Source organism: Haemorhous mexicanus, chromosome W, assembly GCF_027477595.1.
Source record: "Haemorhous mexicanus isolate bHaeMex1 chromosome W, bHaeMex1.pri, whole genome shotgun sequence".
NCBI lineage: Eukaryota > Metazoa > Chordata > Aves > Passeriformes > Fringillidae > Haemorhous > Haemorhous mexicanus.
The window spans coordinates 7,676,088-7,701,154 of NC_082380.1; the positions used below are offsets into that span (position 1 = coordinate 7,676,088).

Below are 25,067 nucleotides of genomic sequence, written 5' to 3' on the forward strand. Positions count from 1 at the left end.
GAAAAAGTGTTTGTGACCGGACTTTATCTTTGGGTTTAGACTGTTGGACCTCAACTGTCCTCCTTACGATTGTTCTAAATATTGAGGCAGATGGAATCAAACACATGTTAAGCTCACTAATGGCAGCTGGGTAAGGTGTTCCTACCATAGTTACCAAAGGGATTTTGAAGGCTGTAAAGTAGTGGGGAAGGACAGTTTATTTGACCCCTTATTTTTAAGCTGCCCCTGTGATAATTCCACAAGTAAGACACATGTTGTCCGTGACTATCAGTGGAAGTGACAACACCGGAATGGAACTCAAACCCTTTTTAATAAGTTCTGGTCCAGATCCAACAAAACAGATCTGGGATGTACCTGCGGGTGGAAACCTCATGTGGGAGCTTGGAAATGCAAATATCTTGATTCTTATGGTGGGGCAACTATTGTTGGAGGACCGTTAGGCCCAGGAAGCAAGCTGTATTTTGACCCTCCGATTGATGATGAAAATTAGGAAGGCCCCTTTACCAAGAGGACCTGGGCTTTGAAAGGGCATTATTGGATTTGTGGCCAACATGCCTATCACAGATTACCCCCAAGCTGGTCAGGGATATGTTATGTTGGGTATATTGGACTGTTGTTCTTTCTGCTACCACAACTTCAGGGAAATCAGTTAGGAATCAAGGTATATGATGATCCAATTAGAGAAAAGCAGTCAGTTGATGCAGCCTTGGCTGGAGGGAGCACCCAAAAGTGGGGAGAAGATGAATGGCCACCTGAGCAAATCACACAACACTACAGACCAGCCATATGGAATCCTAATGATTTAATATCAGGTGCCAGAGAACCCATTTATAATTTAAATCAGATAATTAGGTTACAAGCTGTCTTTGAAATAATAAGCAGCCAGACAGCTACAGCCCTTGACCTTCTTGCTGACCAATCCACTCAGATGAAGAATGCAATATTTCAACATTGGATGGTATTAGATTATCTATTAGCAGAAGGGGGAGTGTGTGGCAAAGTAAATGACTCTAACTGCTGTTTGCAAATAGATGACAATGGAAGAGTGGTGAAACAAATAACAAAGGGATTAAGAAAGTTAGCTTATTAACTAATTCAAACATAGAAAGAATGGGAATGGGACATGTTTTCATGGTTACTTGGTAAACTATGGGTTAAACAAATGTTTTTTTCCTCTTAAGTGCTGTAGTAACTCTCATCTTTTTACCATGTATGATCTCTTGCTTAGTGCAACTTATTCAACATGTGATCAAAGGGATGCAGGTAATAGCCATGCCTACTGACCCAGAAATGGCTACAAAAGGACAGAAAATGATGTCACTACAAATAATTGCAAAACCAAAAAGGACCCAGGAACAGAAAATTAAGTCAATGATAACTGTTTGTAAAGACAATTATTGAGAAAATAAGAAAAGGAGGGATTGAAAGGAATGAGAAGGATGTGTCTTTACAACCAAACTGTGGGCCTGATGGTAGATAAGGACAGATACAGAGAGGTGAAAGAAGCAATGGGGGGAACCGTAAATTCCTTAGAAATTCCACTAATTGAAACAGACTTACTCACTCAAGACTGCGCTAAATCTCTGGATGTAGAGAAAAAGAACAGAGACACAGGGAAAAAGAAAAACATGGGGGGGGGGGGGCGGGTATACATTAGAAAGGGGATCTTAGGTATTAGGCGTTTCGGAGAGTCTGTACCTCTCAAGTACCTCAGCCAATGGGGAAAGAGAGAGGGAAATGCGGCCAGGAAATTAGAATAAAAGGGAGGCTGCATCACCCATAAATTTCGAGAGACCCCATAGGAAATGCCCCATGGCCTCTCCCTTTATTTGAATAAAGTTACAGGACTCCTCTGTCTCCTTTTTGGACATAAACATCTAGTGCTTGTGGATTAATTTTCTTGACAGGAGCTTGCAGGGTAACATCCCAGGATGCCCACAGAAGCTGCAACTGCCCCATCCCTGCAAATTTTCAGGGCCAGATTGGATGGGGTTCTGAGCAACTTGGACCAGTGGAAGGTGTCCCTGTCCATGGCAGAGGGGTTGGAACTTATACAACATTATATATAGCAATACATCTAGCAATTGCATCATACAATTTAATACATTTTCTGTTCTCACCCAAAACCAAATCCCCTTGAGGCATACACCAGGTGTCCCCACCCTCCCACATTACCCACCAAGTGCCCCTGAGTCCTTGTACAAAAGCCATCCCAGGAACGGGTTTGCCTTTGCGTGAGGCAGGAATAACCCAGACTGTTTTCCCTAGCATGTTTTTTAATGTGCAGGACAGGAACTTTATCCCCTTCTACAATACTGTTAAAAATGACCAGATAATATTGGCTTTCACATTTATGTATTAGTTTTTGCATGCTGTTATTGATCATAAGTATTTAGATATAGTACAAATTATAACTCTTTTTAGCTGCTTGTTGATATAACATAATCTATCCATTTAAGTATGCACTGTATTGCTCATAGAAATAGTAGTGTACTTAATATGATATTTATGTATAGCTTATAGAAATAGTATTGTGATTAATGTATTGTACTACAGACTGTAGCAAAACATAAGATGTGAAAAGGCTTTTGTGTAACTAAGAAGAGCAGTGTCAGGCCATCCACTGACTGACCTCTCCAAGTGATAAGACAACAGTAACACAAGACAGAGCACTGGAGGAGACTGGGGAAGAACTCGTTAACTCCTATGAAAAATGGAGTTCAGGATAAAGAATTTTTGTAAAGTTTAATAAAGGATAAAATAAGAGACAAAAGTCTAGCACTGGGGTGTCACCGACATGTTTTATGAAAAATCCTTTCCTTAGGATATTTTCCCTCCTGAGAAGCTGAGAGGCCTCAAGAACAAAATGCAAACAATTCTTATCTGCTGCTGTGGAATGCAACAGGTGCATCTGTGATTGGTCTCATCTGGTTGTTTCTAATTAATGGCCAATCACAGTCCAGCTGTCCAGACTGTCTCGATCAGAGACAAACCTTTGTTATTCATTCCTTTTCTATTCTTAGCAAGCCTTCTGCAGAAATCCTTTCTTCTATTCTTTTAGTATAGTTTTAATATATTATATATCATAAAATAATAAATCAAGCCTTCTGAAACATGGAGTCAACTTTCTCATCTCTTCCCTCATCCTAAGACCTCTGCGAACATTGTCACACTGGGGTGCTCCTGGCAGACAGCCAAAGAACACACCGGTATATACAGGTATATGCAGACAGTGTTATCTTTTTAGGTTACATCCTGAGGTACATGCATATTCATGTGTTTCATACATTATTCAAGCATTCTTTTGAACTTTCTGATGTTTTCAGGAACTCCCATGTTTGGCTTCTTCACACTCTGGCTTATCTGCATGACATCCTGTGTGTCAGGTCAATATATTTTATTTCTTCTTGTGTCTCCATCCTGCTGTTTCCTCTGATAAGGATTTCGCATGGCCTCCTTAAATTTAACATGGTATTCTCTAGCTGTCCTGCTGTGCTCTGGTTTGTGTCAGGGTTATCTTATCACTTGGAGGATTCAGTCAGGGGAAAGGGGAACAACAACATGATCACTTTACACCATTTGTTTGGTTACATAGAGGTATTTTAACACCTAGTGTTCAGCTAAGGCCTATAATATAGTATATTCACCCCACTACTATTTCTATAAACTATGCAGTACATACCTAAATTTATAGATTTTGTTATACTGACAAACAGCTAAATAAAGGCATACATGGTATTATATCTGAATACTCATGATCAGTGCAAAAACTAATATATAAATGCGAAAGCCAATATCATATTGCAGTCCTCTTTTTTAACACTCCTCTTATAAGAAAAGTGTGAAACAGGGATGAAATCACGGGAAAGAACACAATTTATTGACTTGATCTCAGGATGTCATACAGATAAGTCAGGAGGGGAAACCTAAACAGGAGTCCCTGCAACATCAAAAGCTCTTGGGAATGTTTAAATAATGTATAAGGTAATGAATATGCATGTAACCCCAGCAATGTAACCTATATAGAGAACACGATTTTAAGCTTTTTGGGTGCTCTTTGGCCATTCATCAAAAGCACCCCACTGCTGGAAATATTGTCCTTCTTTTATCATATTATTAAACTTTTAAAAATTCTAAGGAGTGAACTCCATTTTTCACAATACATAAAAGTTTTGATTGGGCAAGGCCAGCCTGATTGGCAAATCCTTTGGTGTTGACTAACCAGGTGCCCTTTGCTAAATGTGTATCCCACTTAGTCATTGACAGTCCATTACATCATTTGATCTTTACAGAGGCTGATGCATAATAGGGAATGTGATACACCCACTCAATACCATAGTCTTTGGCCCAGGTGTCTAAGACATTGTTTCAGAAATGAGTACCATTGTCTCGTTGTGAAAAACAAGGTTCACTTTCCTAGTAAAATTTAAAAAATGTAATAAAAAGACAGTAGGAGACAGAACTAAAGCAAAGGGTTAAAAACAGCCGGGGTGCTTGGCATTCAGCCAAGAGCACACATCTTCGGGGATACCCCTTAAATACCTTTTCTCTTACATCAGCCTGTTGCATATTCATAGACCCTTATGAGTAGTAAACTTTTCCCCCAAGCTAGTTTGCATGTTTCAAGAACTTGTTTAGCATATCTTCTTCTTGGGTCCACCTTTTTAGAGCATGCATATTCCTTGGTTGTGGTTTTAGTCCTTTTTTATCACCTCCAGTTTTTGGGCCTTGGTCCACACTGTCTTCAGATGGTGAGTGATGATAGTTGGCATATCTGTAGCAGGTGTCCTCATCCTATGTTCATTGGATGTTATCCCATCCAAGCAGGTATTTTAACACAAGCATACTTATATCAGCTATTTCACTAAGCTTAATTAACAACAGAAATAAAAACTATATCTTTATAACAAAGTCATTTTAACATCAGACATATAAAATCCATTGTAATATTTGAGAAAAGCCAATATTATAATATGTATCTATAACAATCCTCCCTCTTATTTTTTATAAATCATTTGGCTTGAACAATATTTCTTGTCCACTTGCATTCTGTGAACTATGCTGGTAATTAGTCGAATAAAACAGGGGATTAAAAAAGGAAGAAATATCAAAACAGTTGTAACACATAAAAGGAAGAGGCCTAATTTCTTCCACCTGTCTATCTCCAATACATTACCCCACCAGCTAGGTTTTTAACATTGGTTCCCACTTTTGGACCAGTACCTGGGTTATTTTTCTGATAGCTTTTGCTTTTTCCAGGATGATATCCCTGTTGTCATTTATTTTCAACAATCTGATATATTAAACTTTCCACAAACACCCCCTTCTTTAGCCAATAAATAATCTAAAGCAAACCTATTCTGATGCACTGCAGTTTTTGTTCAGCTTTTGGTGACTTGATATTAATTCCAATGCCTGAGCACCTTTGTTTGCTATCATCTCTATAACTGCTTGGAGTTTTATAATATGATTCAGCAAATAACTTGGGGCTAATACAGAGTTAGATTGCTGTGCTGGTTTTACCTTTTTCTTTACCAATTGTTCTTTTACCGAACCTTGGACTATATCCCTGAGGTCAAATGTGAAACAAATCCATCTCTCTCCTTTTGGACATTCAATTCCCAGTCTATTACCACTTTTTCCTAGGTTTCTTGCAATCCAATATTTTTCCCCATTTTGCCTACAGGTACTTAGTTTGGATGGGTTATGACAGTGACTGTTGACATGGGTATGTGTAATAAAAGAGGAACTTTGGTTTCTTTCCATGTAATGCTTTCAGTAGCATTTGTGGCACGATTTTACCGGTATCCCGAAAGGAAAAAGGCAACAAATGAGTGATAGAAAAAGAAATAACAGAGGTCTGGCATGGCTTATACCCCCACCTCCCCTGCCTTATGGATTTGCAACCCATAGCAGGTGTATATGATCTTCTCAGTGGCGAGTACAGTGGCCAACCTAAGCTTGCCCTCTATATTCTTGTCCCTTCCTTTTTACTAATTTCCAGGCAAATAGTTTTTGACACTCCTTAACCGTAGTATCCCATTATGAGAAATGACTGCTCACTTAAAAAATTTTAAAAGGTTTATTAAACCTTAACAAAAATACAACAGATAGACTAAATAAGGAAAAACAGGCCTGGGAGCTTCCCTCATGACTGCCTACCACGTGTCTGGCTCCTCTTCAAGATGAATGCTTTGCCTTTTATATCTCTAGCCCCTCCTAGAGACTTGTCTGTCAACTCCTTCCTTGCTGTCCAGTGGTAGAGGTCACTTTCTTGCATTCTGATTGGAGGTCAGGAACTGCCATAGTAACAACCCACCTTTCCAAATGCCCGGATTACCAAGACCATCCCATGATAACACATACTGGGGGGGAGCACATTGTAGTAACATAATTATACATTTATAAAACTTCTTTTTAACAGAGATATAATGTTCACCCCTTAATTGTGAGAGCCAGCCATTTACTCATTGGTAACAAACCCTCCTTTTTTTCTTTTTATAAGTCATTCGGTTTGAACAATTAACCCGTTTCTTCAATTCCGATTATTTACTCTCACTTCTCAGAAATAAAAATTTTGAATCAGTCATGGTAGCATCCCTGGATGTGGGTAAGGACAGAGGGAACAGTGACAATCTCAGGTTTTCTTAAGGCCCACATTGATTAATTGATTGGAGCAGACAAAAAGGATTCTTAGCTGTCTGGTATAGCTTTTTACTCCCATCTACCATGTCTATGGGGTTGCTACCCATAGCAGGCATATCTTAGTGGCGAGTAGAGAGGCCAATTCGGTCTTGCCCTCCAGTCCTTGTTGTTAATTACACCTTTATTGGGTGTTGAAGGGAAAAGATAGCTGAGGAATGATAGAGGTCTGGTATGGCCTTTTTGCCCCCACTATACCATGCCTACGGGATTGTTGCCTGCAGCAGGACTATAGAATCTTCTCGGTGATGAACACAGGGGCCAACCCAGTCTTGCCCTCTACTTCTTGTCTTTCCAAGCATACCACCCCAGCACCTCTTAAGGTTCTCTGTGTACGTCCCCTCAACAGATGCTTGCAAGCAAGACAGCTACATCAATGGCAGGTACGGTTCAAATTCCCCAACTAAAGAATAAAGCAGTCCTTAAGCTGGCTGGTGGGAGCTTGATTTAATTTTTTTTTCTTCAAACTTTTTGGTTATCTCTCCGTCTCTGCTTGAGAGTTGCACAGCTGATTCAGTGGTTGACAGTACCTGAAAGGGACCTTCCCATTGAGGGGTTGAAAGCTGGTCTTTCTGTAATGCTTTAAACCCTTCCCCTTTTGCACCTGCTACCTGCATGGTATTTTGACTCTTCCCATATCCCTGTGGATGTGACAGCCTGGTCAGAGAGCGAGAAAGCGAGATAAGTTTTCTCACAGCGGACTTGTGAGACTTCTAGGGAGTTGTAGAGAAACAATGATAACTTGTTATTATAAACAACCTGCAGGTGGTGTTTTCCTATTCTCTGTTTTTCTGTTCTTCTCAAGGATTGTTTGTGAGAAAGGTGTTTTTGTTAATTAGCCAGTCAAGTGGAATGTATTGGAACTATCTATAAAAAGAGAAGAGTTTTTTGCATTAAAGCAGCTGTTGTGCAAACCAGCCTTCTTGGAGTCCGTGCCGCTTTCTTACTCAACAGTGACATATCCCCTTTTAATCCTATAAAAAGAAGTTGTTTGTTCTTTTTTTTTTTGGTTGATTTTTTTTTAATTCCCATTCTTCTTCTTGAGGACTTATTTTATTAAGGGTTACTGATGATATTTTGTCCTCAGGAGGTAGAGCCCTTGACATCTATAGTCTTCTATCTCCCCTCTTTGCTCGTTCTTAAAAATCTTCAGGTCCTCTTCCCCTTAAAGGCAATTCCTCTTGAAATGTCCATTTTCCTTACAATAAAACCAAATTTGTCCTTCTCTAACGGCAGTTAACATTACTTTGGCTTTTTCCTTTGCTTTCTCTTCATCCCTCCTGACATATACTTTCTGTGCTTCTCTTAAGAGATCTTCCAATTCCCTTTCTTGCCAATTGTCTAATTTCTCCAATTTTCTCCATATGTCTAGCCACACATGGGTGACAAAACATGTTTTTAGTAAGATCTGTCCGGCTGTTGTTTCAGGGTTGATACCTGAATATAGCCTCATATTTTTTCTCATTCTTTCTAGCCACTCTTTTGGGGTTTCTGCTCTCTTTTGTTGTTCATCAAATGCTTTGTGAACATTTTGGCCCCGTGGGGCCACTTCTTTAATATCCCTTATAATTAATGTTCTATACTCCTCCATGTTTTGCCTTCCCCCAGTGCTGTTGTGGATACAACTAGGGCACACTGTGGGCATTTTCAGATCCCCAGGAAGTCCTTGTATTTGTTCCCTTGCCCATATCTGTATCCTAGCTGCCCCAATCATCTGTCTTTCCTCTGGTGTAAATGACATGGCCATTATTGATTGCATTTCTTCCCACGTATATTGTTAATCAATGACAACTCCGACGTTGGCGAGGGAGAGAGAATGATGCATCTGACTTCATCATCCAAAGGCTAATGAATTACTTTATTATACTATACTATGTACATTGTATCTAAACTGAATCTGCCAAGCACTCACTCTTGCTCACAACTGCACTTATCTCTGATTCTCTCGTGACTGTCCCGTGACAGTCCCACACACACACACACTTCTTGGCCCTGATAGACCAAGGGAACAAAACATCCTCACTTTGGGTAAACAATCTCCATATTGCATTCTACTTTAGCACAACACAGGCACAGCAAGCGAGATAAGAATTGTGTTTTCCTTCTTCTCTGCTTGTCTCACAGTTTCTCTCTGTTCAGAGGGCATGTGAATACCACACATGTATAAATATTGGGGCCTTGAAATTGGCCTAATTGTTCTGCCAGTCCAATGGGGTCCTCTAATAATCCTTTGAATTCCTTTTTGAATATTCTCACATCAGAGGAACTGAGAGGTACGGTTACGAATCCAATTCCTCCTTGCACCCCCGAGGGTGCAGCATAATCACGCTGCTTGGTTCCCATCCCCTGATCTGCTTTCCTCTCATTGTGTCACTGTTTCTGGTGTTTTGGCTAGACCCATCAGAGGGTAGGGGACATGCCGTTTGGGCTACTGGAGGTGCAGGGGTCAAGTGTTCTAATGAGTCCCATTCTTTATTTTCTGACACCTTAAACACGCTCGCCCTCTAGGGTAAAATCTCCCCTTCCCAGCAGGTAGCATAGTCACTCTCTTCCTGATTAAATGGTTTCTTACATACATGTTGAATCCCTGTCATATCCATCCTTCATCTGATCCATATCTTGGCCAGTATACATGATCACTCCTAATTTCCCTTCTAGTCCATTCTACCATGCAGTACTGAATAATTTTGCTCTTGTCCTTATCTCTCGTTTTGGGGTCATATTTCCACCAGGCTAATTTTCATTCCTAGTGGACTATCTGGGGGTATGCCCATTGGTTCCTCTTCAATTTCTGCTTCTTCCTTTGGGGATTCATTATTCATCCATAGTCCCATCCTGACCGGCAGATCACAGGTCTTCCCCTCACAGAGCCTGCCTCTACAACCACAGTCCCTCCTGACAGAACCTGCCTCTACCAACCAGCCAATCATACAATCTCCCAGCAGGGCCCACCTCCCTAAGAAGGGAGAGGGAAATAGAAACAAGAAAGGAGGCTAGAGAAGTGTCTTGGTTCAGGGCAAATTTGCAAGAGAACCCCCAGAGGGCTTCCAATAGAAAAAGCAGATTAAATTGGCCCCTGTCTCAACTGGTTCGGGAAAAAATACCTCTTTGGAGAAAAGTGGAAAAACTGTTTATTAAACAACAAAATCTAAACAATGTTAAACAATAAAACCTCTTGCTGCTCCAAAAGAGATGACAAACTCAGAAAAGTCCTCTTCTTGGGTTGCAGCTCAGCTCACTCAGTCTCTTATCAGTCCTTCTGGAGACGGAAATGTCACGGCCCAGGCCTGGTCCGGTGGGCCACAGGTGTGAGCTGCTGGTGCTCTTCTGGGTGTTCAGTCTAGAGCAGGTTTAAACAGGTCCAAAGAAAAGGGGAAAAAAAACCTCCTGCAGTCTAGGGAACTTCTTTGCCTCAGCTAGCTAAAACTAACTAAAACAAAGGAGAGCTCTCTCCCGCTGTCTGTCTATCGGCAGACAACACAGTCCAGTGTTGTAGTGTGTTTTTATACTTTGTAATACTTTGAAGTAGTTTTGTTTTTTGTATCCCGGTAGTTTTCCCAAATAGCTTACCTCAAATTGTACCTCCTTCCCTTTACCTATGTAATTCCTCTTCCTTGATGAGATCATCCCCAAATCCCCACCCTGGCTCTCTGTCAATCACCCAGCATCCCATCCCCTTCATCTAAAAGCTTCGGTCCAAGACATTGAGCGATAAGCCAGAGGCCAGGGGTCAGCCCCCCGAAACTTGCCCTATACGCTGTCGTACATGTCTATCCCCCAGTACCCATCCCTTTGGGTCATTTATTGGTTGGTAAAATGTTATCTACTTTTGGTTTCCACCTCCCTTTAAATGTAACCTTGGCACAACTCCCGGGGCTCTCAGCAGGAGGCCCCCTGAGGTGTAGGAGCTCCCCAGAGCTCCTGAATAAAACCTTGGATTAACCCCTGCTAAGAGTCGGCTCCTTTCTTCCACCGATGTCTCTGGTGTCTCCTCTGCTGCAAAGGCAACTGGCCTAGCTGCCCTCAGCACCCTCGGGGCACAAGAAAGTGTCTCCCCACAGTCGGCCGTGTCGGGGGTCGCTCCTCCGGTGTCTGCTGACTCGGGCCTGGATGGGGGTTCCTGAGAGGCTCTCAGGGGGATGGAGACAGTCCAGGAGCAGGAATGTGGAGGAGTGAGTGCAGTGTCTGAAAACAGAGTGCTTCTTCTCTCCCCCCTTTCACTCTCTGGAACAAGTCTTAAAGGTGCAAAACTTATTATTCAGCATAAACAGAACAGATGATTGGGGATAAAAGCATGTCCTAGGGTGACGTTAGGATGCTTGTATCCTCATTCATGTGTGTTATTTATGCTGGATATTATGTTCTGTGCCTTCAAGACTGGCTCTGAAGAGGGAAAGTTTTGTTTTGGCCCTCTTATCAGCCACTCCCCCACAGCCGGCAGGACATACAGACGACAGGACAGTACATAGTGCTGTTTTTGCTTTTTGCCTTGCTTTTCGCTTTTCTCTTGCTTCTGTTTTGCTTCTGCTTACTCTTGCTTTCTGCTTCTTCTCATTAGTTAGTTTAGCTAAACAGTCCAAATTTCTTCCTGGACTGTTTCTCCTTTCCTTTTTGGATCTACCCGAACCTGCTCTGGACTGGGATCTGGGAAACACTGAGGGTTTGTACCTTGAGGCTGCAGCAGCTGCCCCAGCGCCGGAGGGACTGATAACAGAGCGACCACCCCAGGAGAGACTTTCTGAATTTGTCATCTTTTTCAGAGCGGTGAAAGAGTGGTGTCATCCGGTATTGTTCATTTTGTGTGCTGGGGGGTGCTGTGCCTGTTAAATAAACAGGTTCTTTCCACCTCTCTCCAAGGAATTATTCCCGAACCAGTTGGGGGGAGGCGCCGTGTGGGTTTGCTTTCTGGAGGGGCCCCCTTTTTGGGGATTCTCTCCCAATTTTGCCCTAAACCAGGACAAAGCATCATATAGTCAGCCCAGGACAAGAAGGAAAGGAGAGAGAGAGGGAGAGAGAAGAAAAAAAGAAAATGAAAGAGAAAAAAGAGAGAAGGAGAAGAAGAAAACAAAAAATACCCCAACATTTTACCTCTCTTCCGAAAAGTAAACCTCGCCTACGATCCAGGGACCTCCGTATAACCGGATTGGTCCCTGCCGTTCCTCTCCTCCTCGGCTCCTTGTTTTGGTCCCACAGCCTTGTGCCGGCGGGTGTCCCAGGGAAGCCGGTCCGCGGCCTGCCCGACCTGCCACTGGTTCGGCGAGTGGCGATTCAGCCCTACTCCCGGTGTGGCGTGCGGTGGCTCCGCCCCACTCCCCGATCCGCGGCCGGCCCGGCCCCCCCCGACTCAGAAAGAGAAAAACAAAAAGTAAAAAGAGAGAAAGAAGGGGAAAAAAACCCCTTGCTTTCCCCCTGGCAGGCTGGAACAAATAAAATACCACTCCACCTGCAGTCTAGAAACCCCCGCGCGACTGGGTCTGCCCTTCTACTCTTTTCCAGCCGTGATCTCGCACCCCGGTGCTTTTCGGTACCCATGGGCAACCGCCGGAAGACCTCCCTGCCTTGGGCTCCTACAGCCCTTCTCTGCCGATCCGGGCCGCACCGCGCCCCTCCCCCCTGAAATGACCAGGGGCAGGAGATTTTCCTCATTCTAATGCCTTTATTGAAGTGATCAGCTCCAAATGGGGGTTTTTGGCAGATCCGCGGAGTTCTGCCGCCGCTTCCAGCAGCGACTCTGAAGAGAATGATTTGCAGCTCAGTCCCCTAGGGGCCAGAGCCTGGAGTCCTGTCCTTGCAAGGGCAGTGGGGGTATACCCAGGGTTTCATTCGATGTGGGCAGTCCAGGGGGTCCTGGGTCCGACTGGCATCGTTTTTAATTGGGGCAAGGAGTGACCGAGGCTCTCAAGCATCTCTGCCGGCTTCGGACCTCGGCCCTGCTGTCCAGACACCACCCTGACCTCTCAATTCTGCTTTGGCTCGTCTCTTTTGGGGTATTTTCCAGGATTTGGTGAAGGTCCCGTCCCAGTGCAGTCTGGGTTTTGAGATAAATTTGCATGTCTCCTGAGATGCAAATATCCCCCTCTCCCCACCGTCCGAGGGGGGGGGTGTCATCCTCCTGGCAACAGGCTAGGGTGGTACTGAAAAACAAAAATTCTCCACAATAGAGAGTTAAACGGCTATACTTAAGGATACTCAACAAGTGATTACAACATTTCACTAACAAAGAACTCTTGGCCAGGGATCAGTTTCCCAGCTCAAGTCAAAACTCCTCTGCAGCCCCTTCTCTTAAAAAAACGGTAACTTTTTTTTGTTCATAACACCCCCCCCCCCCCCAGGGCCGCTGCCGCTCCCTATGAACCTCCCCCACGCGGGCTCCTGCGACCCCACTCAGCCGACCCGGGCCGCACCATGACCTCGGCGCCGCCGCCGCTCCCGGTCCTGCCGCGCCTGGGCTCACACCAAAACCGAGCTGCGCCGAGACGCCGAAAAACCTCCCCCACGTGGGCTCCCACAGCCCAGCTCTGCCGAGCTTGAGCCGCGCCGGGACCTCGGCGCTGCCGCAGCTAGCACCCACGTGGCCTCCTGCAGCGGCCTCCGAGACGCTGCCGTCCATACCAGCGCGGTCAACCCCTCCCCGCCCCAAATCCAGTGGCTCTCGACCTGGCACCCCGATATGTTCTTGAGCCCCCCAAGTCCAGCAACTCTTACACCCACTCCAAGCACACTCTCGGACTCTCACACGCATGCAAATACTCACGTTTTTTGTCTGTTTTTTCTTCCCCCTTTTCTTTTTCGTTATTTAGTCCTCTGCTGTCCCCAGGGGGGAAACCTGCACTCACCGGTGGTCACAGGAGAACTCGAATGAGCTGCCGAAATTGGCAGGGTGCACCTCTCTTTTGAAATCTCCTACGGGCATGGAGAGGAGGTTCTTATCCTGGTTTACGAGGATTCAAATTGTGAGAAACGACTGCTCACTGTGAAAAATGTTTTTGTGATTCATGTCAATTGGCAATGGAATCAGCAAATACTTATATCTGCTGTGTCAAAAGTAGATGCATTCTCTGGGATAACTACAAAGAACAGTTTTGAAACTTTCTGACCAAATAGCCAAATAAAGCATTGAAATAGAAAAAGTATAACAGAGTAAAAGAAATGAGGTAGCAAGACAACTGATGCTTAGAATAAAATAGAGGAAGTTGTGGTAAAGCTGAGATATTGCAACAAAATGACTAAATGCTTATATATAATAAAAAGCTTGATGCGCTTAACAAAATCATGTAGCAGACACCAGTGTAAAGCCTCCCTCCAGACGACTACAAGAAGGACAGGAAGCCAACGACCACCTGGAAAGATTGTGAAATTGCTGATCCCAGCTTATTGATATTTGCTGATTTGGACTAACCAAGCACATAGAAAAATGCTTTGTGAGCTTAAAAACAGTATATATACTTTACCAAACTTGTAAGTGGTGTGTGCCGTTAGCAGAGCAGTGACTCCCCAGCCACCCAGCGCTGCTTGCTTACTTTCTTTAAAATAAAAGATATAGAAATAAAATTCGGTACAGCTATCGAAATTTTATATCAATTTGGTGACCCTACATGATGCCCTTGAATTTCTCAGACTGAGGCTGCTGCAGGGGGCACCCCACTTTTGTGGCCCGTAGAGGCCAATAGCCCAGGAACTAATGGCACCATGAACTCGGTAAAGAAAGCAAGCAAAGAATTGAGCTCCCTGAGAACTGCAGTTTAAATCACCTGTAATTCTAGTACACGAAGATCCGGACAAGAACAGCGGGCTGTGAGTATCGTTGGGTTGGGTGGACATCACAGTGTCTGAGTGAAAGTGAGTAAGATGCAATATTATTGCGAAGCAATTGAAGAGTTCTTCTATCTGCAGTTCCATCACCCTGCGAGGGGCTTGGCCAATGAAAAGATTAAGCGAGTGGTGTGACACTGGTCATGATGGGTCAGGGGAATAGTAAGACCTCTGGCTCAAGGAACCCCCAGAGAGGTTCCACGAGCCCCCAGAGAGGCTCAAAGGGCCCCAAGAGAGGCTCAAGGTTAAGGAGCCCCCAGAGAGGCTCTAAAAATGAGAAACAGAGTGAATTAGCAGAGATACCCCTGGACAGCTCCCTGGGGTTAATGATTGCACATTGGGATGCAATACCCTCTAGGAAGAGAAAAAGTAAAGAAAAGATGGTACATTATTGTATAGTAGAGTAGACTAAAGAAAAAATTAGGCCTGATCATTTATATTAGCTAATGTTTGGATCCTTTGATGATTAGATGTGTCAAGCTTTAAATATTTATGTAAATACTAAGGAACCCTTTGATCAGGAGGAAAGTGATTATGCAGCACTTTAGAGGGGGTCCTCTGTAAAGATAGCATTATACCCCCTGAAAACTAAAAAAATAGAGAAAGGTGGAGGAAAAAGAAAAACCTTAGGAACCATTAGACAATTTTCCCCCTCCCTATCAAAGGCAGGAAACTCACTCCTCCCCTGAGAGGCTTCAGAGCCCGATGGCTCCACTACTGTCACCACCATCTAGTAAGACTTGGAGCAACAAGAGAGAACAACGCACGGAAAATAATTCTAGTGGGGAGGAGGAAGATCAAAAGAAGAGACTATTCCCCCTGAGAGAAGTACCTATGGAAGGAAATTATAGGGGAATAGGGTTTGTAACAGTCCCACTTAATAATGGGGATGTAAGAGAATTTAAAAAGGAAACAAGGCGGCTGCTTGAGGACCCTTTAGGGGTTTCTGAGAGGTTAGACCAATTTTTAGGCCCAAATACCTACACCTGGGATGAGCTTCAAGTTATATTAGGAATACTATTTACTACTGAGGAAAGATAAATGATTAGGCAAATAGGAATGAGAGACTTGTGGGAACTCAACACATCACTCCAGATGTCCAGAGCTACCAAGAGAACCCTTGGGGGGGCTCGGAGGTCTTGGAATGTTGCCAAAAGCACCTGGTGGCTTGACTTTGACCCTTCTAGGGATGTTCCACCTGTGTATAAGGACATGGGAGTCACTAGAGTTTGAATGGTGCAGGAATGATATATTTACAGGGTGAAATATAGATTTTAGGGTTTTGGTACAGGGGGGTTATGGAGACAAGATGGAGGGATCAGGGCCTGCTTCGTGGTTCTTCTTTCTTCTTCTTGTCATCCATCTTCTGTGGTGATGTTGGCACTTGTGGATTGGTTCATGGTGAAGGTGCACTTGCTAACAAGGGTGAAAGGTATTGGGAATAAAAGGCAAATATGTTATACATAGTTTTTACTATAAAGAGACATGGCCGCCCCATGGGCGGTCAGAGTGCCTTTGGCTGCCTTGCTGGTCAGATCCCGGCTGGGCAGAGAGAAAACTCTGTAGATAAGAAATAATAAACAAATCCGAAGACCAAAAAACTAAAGAGTCCAGATTCGTCCTTTGAAGCGCGGCCTGCAACAGAACCATACTACGCGTGTCTGGGCAGAGACAGACAGCCGACCCGACAAGACTGAGAAAGGAGACACCAGCAGGGTCTAGGTGGTGATCAAAAATGGACTAATCAGAGACCAGATTAGAATCACCAGATTGAGCAAGACAGTCAAAATAGGAGGGACCTTAGAAATATCATTGTACAAGGGATACGGAATGCCATACCTAGAGGGCAAATATTATCAAGGCCTTCAGTGTGCACCAAAAATAAGATGAATCACCTACAGATTAGCTTGAGAGGCTCAGAAAGAGCCTGCAAATGTAATCAGGAGTGGACCCAAATTCCCCAGTAGGAGCAGCATTGCTTAAAACTCAATTTGTAGCAAAATCATAAGGAGACATATGGAAAAAGCTAGAGAAATTAGAAGATTGACAGGACCAGGGTCTCCAAGAGCTATTGCGGGAAGCCAAAAAGGTATACATGAAGAGAGATGAAGAAAAACAAAAGGCAAAAGCCAAGATATTTGTAGCAGCTGTGAGGGAAACTTAGAAAAGAGACTTGTAAATACCCAAGGAAGAAGACTTGTTCATCATTAATTGATTGTAAGAGTATTAGAAACTTTGAGTGGTCCATCAGCGATAGCTGTTGTCCATGTAAGAGGACATCAGAGAGGAACGGATTATCAGACTCATGGGAATAATTTGGCTGATGCAGAAGCACAAAGGGCAGCAGTATGCTTACACGTCTTTAAATAATTTAAGTAAAAGTGAGGATGAGATAAAGTATCAAAAATGCTATACCTCAAAGGAAATACAAGAGATGGAGAAACTAGGGGCTAAGATAGAAGGGAATAAGTAGCTTTTACCAGATAGTAGAGAAATGCTATCTAAAAGTTACCCTAGAAGAATAATTCAACAGTTACATCAACAAACTCACTGGAGAACACGAACACTAAACCACTTTTTAAAGGTTTTTTGGTGTATAGGAATATTTTATGTAGGAAAACAGGAGACACAAGGATGAATTATTTATCAGAAAATTAACAAGAAGACATCTAGACAGACCCTGCAGGGAGGGAGAAAAACTGCATATAGGCCTTTTGAAAAGATACAAGTGGATTTTACTGAACTACTGAAAGTGAGAAGATATAAGTATTTGTTAGTAATAGTAGACCAATTAACTCATTGGGTAGAGGCCTACCCTGTGTCACGAGCAACAACACATTATGTTACAAAGATTATTTTAGAATAATTAATTCCATGATTTAGGATTATTAGAGTGATTCATTTAGATCAGGGTTTCCACTTGTCCTGGTTTAGGGCAAAATTGGGAGAAAGCCTCCAAAGGGGGCCCTTCCAGAAAGCAAACCCACATGGCCCCTCCCCCCCCCCCCCAGCCGGTTCATGAAGGATTCCTCTGAGAGAAGTGGAAAGAACCTGTTTATTTAACAGGCACAGCACCCCCCAGCACACAAAATGAACAATACCGGATGACACCACTCTTTCACCGCTCTGAAAAAGATGACAAATTCAGAAAGTCTCTCCTGGGGTGGTCGCTCTGTTGTCAGTCCCTCCGGTGCTGGGGTAGCTGCTGCAAGCCACTAGGTGCAAACCCTCAGTGTTTCCCAGGTCCCAGTCTGGAGCAGGGTCGAGTAGGTCCAAAAAGGAAAGGAGAAACAGTCCAGTAAGAAATTTGAACTGCTTAGCTAAACTAACTAATGAGCAGAAGCAAAAAAGTAAGAGCAAAGCAGGAGCAAAGCAGAAGCAAGAGCAAGAGCAAAGCGAAAAGCAGGGCAAAAAGCAAAATCAGCAGTATGTACTGTCCCGTCTCTGTGTCCCACCAGCCGTGGGGGAGCGGCTGATAAGAAACCAAACCAAAACATTCACTCTTCAGAGCCAGTCTTGAAGGCACAGAACATAATATCCAGCATAAACAGCACACACGAATGGGGATACAAGCATCATAACGTCATTCCAGGACACATGGCTATTGCTCGGTCATTTGGGATCCCCTACAAATCTAACAGCTAGTCACATTCACGTCCTTAACTACTTTTTGCATTAAATTAATAATTTTTTTTTCTTAATGTGGGGAGGTCCCAATCACTGAGTCTTTTCTTAATTTTTTATATAGGTCACTTCCTGCTCTTGCTCCTTTTTTGGTTTGAATTTCCCCCCAAATTCTTTGTGATGTTTTTCACTACTTCTTTTTTTAATTTATCTTGTACTCTTCTTTTATCTGAGTATACATGCATTCCGCCTGTGGTAAAACAGAGGAATTGTTCTCCCCGGGGACAAAATTGATAGTTTTGAGGGGCCTGTCTTCCCATTCCTAAATTTGTTGCCACTTAGTAACTCTTCTTTCTTATTGTACAGGTTTCAAGTTTTCCTGGCTCATAACATCTTGCATTAATATGAGTGTGTGTTGCAAACGCTCGAGTTATGGTCCGGCCATACTTCACATTTTAGTAGCGCTTCAAGCAGGGATTGGTTATCTCATTCTGTGGAAGACTTAACAGTACTATAAGGCTGTCACCGACATGTTTTATGAAAAATCCTTTCCTTAGGACTTTTCCTCCTGAGAAGCTGAGAGGCCTCAGGAACAAAATGTAAACAATGATTATCTGCTGCTGTGAAATGCAACAGGTGGATCTGTGATTGGTCTCATCTGGGTGTTTGGAATTAACGCCCAATCACAGTTCACTTGTCCAGACTGTCTCGGTCAGAGAAAAACCTTTGTTATTCATTCCTTTTCTATTCTTAGCTAAGCCTTCTGATGAAATCCTTTCTTCTATTCTTTTAGTATAGTTTTAACAAAATATATATCATAAAATAATAAATCAAGCCTTCTGAAGTATAGAGTCAAGATTCTCATCTCTTCCCTCATCCTGGGACCCCTGCGAACACTGCCACATAAGGCCTCATAGTTTTATTATCCCTCTGCCTCCTTCGCCTACCGGGGTGCTTCCAGCAGCAAGGGGTACCATCTTCTCGATAGCAAGGATAGTCTTAAGGGTTCCATATGAGCTTTCTCGGATTTCGTGCTGCTTCTTAAATACTTCCCAATTCTTTGTTTTGACTGGGTCGGATCTGCAAGGGACTCAATTACATTTGCGAAACTCAATCTTTTTAATATTTGCCTCACTGGATAGTCCCCTTTTTAATCTGTATCCTTTTTAATCTGTATTTCCACAACATGTACCACTCATGAGAATCTAGTTCTAATGTTTTCTCCTCTATTGTCCTTTTTAAAATATATTTGGTTCAAATCTGTTCAATGTGTTTACACTCTGGACACAACACACTTGGAGGATAACCCCTGCAACAATGATAATACCACCTTTCCTTAAAATAGTTGCATTTAGTGTTTACAAAGGGGTAGCAATTATAATCTTTTGCAATACAGGTTATTTTATCTCCTGGTATCTGATTTTTTGTGTTATTTTCACCTTCAGTTCTCCTGGCTGAGAGGTAATTTTCCAGCCTGCTTCTTTTGTTGTTATAGGTCCTTTTACTCGGAAGATGTGTGTCTACATTTTCTCTGTTGTCCGGATTGCCATATCTGTGGTCAAGAGCACAAGGAGAGGTCTATCCTAATGGGGAGTCAAGCTACTTTCTTTCCAACTACGAATCAATACTTGATCACCTGGTTGTATTTTATTAATTCTAAATCCTAGGGGAGGAGTTTGGCTCATTATTTCTTTCTGAAGAAGTTCTTGAACATTTTTTCTCAAAGTCATGACATACCCTTGGATCGGCATATCGTCTACTATAGGATTTCCCACCAGCATCTCTTGAGAATATGGTATCCCATATGACATCTCATATGGGGAGATCCCATGCTCTGAGTTCGGCATTGTTCGAATATTTAACAACGCTAATGGTAAGTACTTAATCCAAGATAGTTTTGTTTCAACCATTAGTTTTGCTAGCTGATGCTTTAGGGTCTGGTTCATTTTTTCTACTCTCCCTGAAGTCTGAGGGTGCCAAGGGGTATGATATTCCCAAGAGATCCCTAAAGCTTTCATTACTTCTTTTAATACTTTTGAGGTAAAGTGGTGTCCTAGGGTGACGTTATGATGCTTGTATCCCCATTCATGTGTGCTGTTTATGCTGGATATTATGTTCTGTGCCTTCAAGACTGACTCTGAAGAATGAATGTTTTGGTTTGGTTTTGTTATCAGCCGCTCCCCCACGGCTGGCGGGACACAGAGACGGGACAGTACATACTGCTGATTTTGCTTTTTGCCCTGCCCAGTTACAAAATGCCGCCCAAACCCATGAAGAAGAAGGAAGAAGCATGGAGAAGAAACCCAAGACGATACCCTGTGCCTTACATCTTGCTTCCATCCACAACATACTAAAAATCCCAAAACCTAAATTTCTCACCAAGTGATACACCGACACTACTCTCTATAATCTATTGCACACTTTTGTGGATTCTAGTCTATCTTGAAGTCTAGGAAACTTTCTCCATGAATGAGGGTCAAAGTCAGTGCTCCCCTGGGGGTCAGGACACCCCAGAGCAGACAGAGAAATATTCCCGGTGCCCTGGGTTTCCACATCTCCCCCTTCTCTTTGTCTCCCCCTTCTCTTTGAACCAAAAACACTCCTTTGAAAGCCTCATCCATCATCCGTCGGATACACTAAAGTAAACATGGCATAAATATTAAAAGGACTGTGACACCAATCAGTACACACACACTTATCTTCAAAAATTCTCTCCATGCTGGTGCAAGATTAAACCAGCTGAACACACCATCCAGCCATGACCCATTCTCTTTCCCAAGTTTGGCCACTCCATCTTCTAACTGTTGTATGCTTTTGTGAATAGATTTTGAATGATCAGACAAATTCATGCAACACATTTTTTCAAATTCCTCACATCCATGTCCATGCACTAACAAAAGATAATTAATTGCCGCTCTGTTTTGCAGTTGCCTGTCTCAAACCTTGAACATCAGCTAATAAATTGCTCAGTGCGAGAGAGGTAGCATGAGAGTTCTTACTCAACCAACACCCCATTTGATCCAATTGCTTCAAGGCCACTCCTGCAGCTGCCTGCGGCAGAAGCAGAGCTGTTATAAATTTCTGGCCTTTTTTCCATGTATTAACATTGTCATCACAACTGGGGTCATATCAACTGACAAATCTTTTCCCTCTACGTCTGTTCTCTTATCATTGTCATGTTGGGTGTCAGGAAAGAAAGTCTCCCAATGCTGCATGGACCACCTTTGACATTGGACAGGATGGCGGGCCAAATTCTGTCCCCACAAATGATTAAGACTCCTTGTGGTAATTGCAATGGAACCTTGTTGGACGGCGTGATCATCCTTGCTGTGAAATTGCACCAAGATGTCACATTTCTACATATATAATGTGATTTGGGGTTACATCTATTATTTTGTCCTTATTTTGTTTTGACCCAGGAAGACTAAATAGTATACAGAAATCCATCTTCACTGAGCCAAGAATTTCCAATTCTTGAGGTTCATAAAGAGCCTCAGGGAGAAATTTGGTCCAAACTCCCCTTCTTGTTTGAACCATGAACACTGCATTGACAATTCTGTCAACCATCTGTCAGACACACATTTGATCACACCCCATATTTTGCTTAAGCTATCATCTAACAAAAATTCTACAACATCACTGATTCCCATACCCACGAAGAAACCCAAAGTCCACAATCTTCTGTGGGTGAAACACAAGGGTTGGAATCTCTGTGCAGTCCACATCTGTGTGTCTTCTTCTCTGCTTGTGGAGTGGTCAGCGTTTTCTTGCACTTGATAGAGTTTCACATTCTTCACTTAAATCCACATGGACTTTGTACCTGTTAAAACACAAACAAATCCACGTCCCCTCAGGGACTGGAGGATTTTCTCAAAATCCTGGAGGTGAAGAATGGGTCCTGATGTGAAAATAAAAGATTGATCAGTTCTGTTTTGCAAAATTGTATAGAGAAATGTAAGATATCAACATAAGTTGCTATTACTAACATTCTTTGGTTATGAACACGAGAAAACATCAAGAGTAAAACAATGCATGTAGTAAAGAAGAAACTAACAGCAATTAGGAATCAATCAGATAATACACATAATCAATAACACAGGCAAAAGCATTCAATTACCAAGCACTACAACTTTGAACTGTCATCCCAGAGTCTGCAACAGCTGATAAACCTTAAAACAACAGAAAATTGGAAAATTCATGTCCGGATTCATGTTTTTCCAAACTCTCCTTGAAAATAGGCTCAGCTGTCATATATAGTCAAATTGCCAAGTCAAAAGGACTTAAATACTTTTTGATGCAGAAAACATCTGGGTTGATTGTCAATCACTCCATCCAAGTAGAGCTAGAGCTTGGCCAGAGCCCAAACTCTAATTGGTGGGTATGACTTAACACATTTTAAAACAGGACTCTTAAAAATAACAGTTATGAATAAGAAACCTTAGGGTTAAAAACCAATCAAACCATCAAGTAATTGAATCCCTCCGAAGTTTCTTTCAGGACAGAGATTCTTCAAACACAGCAAATGCCTTCTTCAGAGATCTGAAAGTGGTCACGGTCTGGATTGTGAGCCTGGATCTGGACACTGAGAATGTGAAGGTGGAGGAAGTGCAGCTGAATGAAAGACTGATTACCTAGTACAAAATTGAAACCCCCCCAAAAAAAGAAGTTAATGCTACAACTGAACTCTTTGCCGGGGTACCTCTGTAATAGTAACTGAAGAAAACCACGAGACTGGTAATCTGGATTAAAAAACCAAACCAAACATATAAGTACTTAAGAAACAAAAAGGCAGGATCCTGAAGAGACATATGTCTTGTAGGTGATCACACAAGGAGATAGTAAAACACATAAAAGTGGAGTCCCATTTGTTTTAAATTTTCTGATTACACTGAAGTTTAGTGGTGCAACTATGCTCAAATGATATACATTAAAAAAATTAATTTTACTTAAAAGCTGTATAGTTTACATAGGTGTTATTCAGAACTGAATATTAATTTTTAATAGAATATATTTTGGTTAAGGTGGAATGAGGGAGGTTACAGTCCAGTATGGTTTTACCACTTGTTTAGTTTTAACATTTTCTTTTATACGTTATATCAAATCTTACATCTTGAAATTTAGGATGCAGTAATTATAGAAGACAGTAAAAGGAAATGGAAATATGCTATTTCATGTAATAAAAAAATATGAAAGATTATTTTTCCAAGAGAAAGTCTTGAAAATTGTAAGATTATACTTCTTTCTCAATTATGAGAAAATATGTCTCAGCTATTATTAATTATTGTAATCATATTGTCAGTAAAAGCCTGCTATCTTGGAAAAAAAAATTGTACAGGGAAACGTTATGCTGTTTAAAATATAATTGATAAAAAAGCTTTGATTTATGAAATAGTGAATTTTAAAATGGAATAATTTTTCAGCTGTTGATGCTTATGTGAAAAATTTAAGTTGCATCCTCGTAAAATTGGACAAATTTAGTTATGTAATTTTTCAATTGCATAATAACAGACAAATTCTACTTTTTTGATTATTTATCTATGGGATCGTGTCCAGCTGAGACCTTTGCCTCAGTTGCATTTACGGAAGACTTTAACCACAGACCATGGAAAACAGTATACTAAGAGGGCACACCAGGGAGTCCAGGCCACAGTGGGAAGAGTGGGGTCATGGGAATTAGTTGTATGCTAATAGAACCATCCTATATTTGGTCATGTTTCTGGTTCTTGTTCTCAGTTGGTTCATTCAATACCTTGTACAAATAAGGTCATGTTCTGAGTTCGCGTTCGCGATTGGACCTTTGCCCTCAGATGCCCCTATACCTGGCTGCATTTGCCACGCCCACAGGTCTTTAGATCTAGTCCCTGTACTCTGTGGTTTCCACGTTTGTTATTTTTGTTATTAGAGTTTTATTTTCTGGGCTAGACCATCATTCCCATCCCTCATTTTGCCAGCTCTCTCTGGCCAAGCCAATAAAGGGGTCAAAGTGAACTCCGAACTGTGATATTTATCCATTGGTTCTGTGTTTAGCCTAAAGTTAACTGTTTCAAATTTCTGTAGCAGTTGTAAAACTTTAATAAAAATGTGAATTTTGCATTTGTCATTGTACAGAAATCATACCAAATCAATACTCAAAATGTCTGTTTAAAATGAACAGGTCAAGAAAATGAACAACAAACAAAGCATTCCATGTTGCATGCTAAAGTCACCAAAGAGCACCATACGAAATTTGGAGAAAACTTAGTCCTACTCTGTAGCTAGCAAGATCAAAAATCATGCTTTCATCTGAGGTTCATAAGTTAGTACTATTTGCAAATAAATCTGTTAATGTGGTGCTCTCCTCTGTGATGGATTTTGGGGTTTGAATTTTTGAAGTTGGAGCATATATATTAATAGTACAGTATGATTTTATAATAATTTGTATATTAATATATCAAATAATGCCATTGAAAGATTTAAAACTGCATCTTCTTTTGTTTTCTATTTTTCTCACTCCTCCCACATATTTATTTATTTATTTAAATTCAATTCACTCATTAGAGAGAACAGGGAAGAAACATGACAAGGAGCCACTTACTCATGGTACAGAATTTAGTAAGGAGACAATTTTTTCTTTGCCCAATGGTGACTTTTTCTGACTAATGTATTGGTCTTGCATGGCAAGTTGTTGGTCACAGGGGGACTATAGGGGTGGCTTTTGTGAGAGGCTGCCAGAAGCTTCCCCTCTGTCCAAGAGAGCCAATGCCAGATGGCTCCAAGATGGACCTGCTGCTGGTAAAGGCCGAGCCAATCAGTGGTGTTAGTAGCACCTCTGTGATAACATATTTAAGAAGGGAAAGGAAGCTACTGTGCAGAAGAAATTGCAGCCGATTTGCCAATTGCAGTAGTGAGAATATGTGAGGGAAACAGGTCTGGAGACACCAAGGTCAGTG

General features: G+C 42.1%; 2 long non-coding RNA genes across 2 annotated transcripts; both read right to left on the reverse strand.

The window, feature by feature from the left end:
• Positions 1 to 12,338: 12,338 nt before the first annotated feature.
• On the reverse strand, positions 12,339 to 17,454 carry LOC132341488 (uncharacterized). The gene is made up of 2 exons (XR_009490237.1): positions 13,107 to 17,454; positions 12,339 to 12,836 (listed from the first exon to the last, which is right to left on the reverse strand). It is a non-coding gene; the product is annotated as an uncharacterized LOC132341488 (long non-coding RNA).
• A 97-nt stretch (positions 17,455 to 17,551) lies between these two features.
• Positions 17,552 to 22,593, reverse strand: LOC132341451 (uncharacterized). The gene is made up of 2 exons (XR_009490215.1): positions 21,791 to 22,593; positions 17,552 to 17,765 (listed from the first exon to the last, which is right to left on the reverse strand). It is a non-coding gene; the product is annotated as an uncharacterized LOC132341451 (long non-coding RNA).
• Positions 22,594 to 25,067: the final 2,474 nt, after the last annotated feature.